Source organism: Morone saxatilis, unplaced genomic scaffold (assembly GCF_004916995.1).
Source record: "Morone saxatilis isolate NCDOM2014 unplaced genomic scaffold, NCSU_SB_2.0 Contig24, whole genome shotgun sequence".
Taxonomy (NCBI): Eukaryota; Metazoa; Chordata; class Actinopteri; family Moronidae; genus Morone; species Morone saxatilis.
The window spans coordinates 21,078,266-21,078,984 of NW_023339807.1; the positions used below are offsets into that span (position 1 = coordinate 21,078,266).

Genomic DNA, 719 nt, shown 5'->3' on the forward strand with positions numbered 1-719 from the left:
CATCACAACCCAGCACTTATCCATGATACAATGTAAGTTTATTACAGGAAAATCCACCCTGACACAAATGTCAGTGTTGTAAACAACTGACAGATCTTGTAGTTTAATGGTTAAATAGGGAATACTTTCTGGAGTCAACAATCACACATACTGACACCGATACCAATTTGAGTAGCTCCCATAGACCAGAATGCACTGCAGCTACAATATATGCTGCGTGTTGAGTGATTGTTGTGAACTATTAATGACTGGTCTCCATATCTTCCAGTTGAACCCACAGCTGAGAACTAGACAAATCCTGCTCTTTAAAAGGTTTTTAAAGTCATTCTGGGAAATGTGGGAAATGATTGGTAGGAATTGACTGTTTTGGTAGTAGAAAAAAAAAAGTGGGCAGACCAAAAAGTAAGACTCCTGATATACACTGTTTACACCAAAACTAGTTGTTTAAATGTGGGTAAACCTACTACAAATAGACGATACACTCCTTGCCCGTTGGTTCAGTTCATATAAACTGGTGCCCAGTTGTTGCGTTTTGTTTGGGCTGGTGTTAGAGCTGATCAATAAATTGTATTTTCATTGTCATGGCGATATAAAAATGCACAATAAACAAGATTAAAAAAAAGAATTTTATGTACATACGAGTACATATGCTTTGGAGATAAAGAGTATTATTATGGTGCTGCAGTCTCTCTGTTGCGGTTGCAGGTCAGCCACACACA

At 37.8% G+C, this 719-nt stretch overlaps 1 protein-coding gene across 1 annotated transcript in view; it reads right to left on the minus strand.

Moving 5' to 3' along the window:
• LOC118335936 (protein Aster-A-like) overlaps nucleotides 1-719 on the minus strand; it is a gene marked incomplete at its 5' end in the record, with an annotated part of 14,414 nt that overhangs the window by 2,939 nt on the left and 10,756 nt on the right.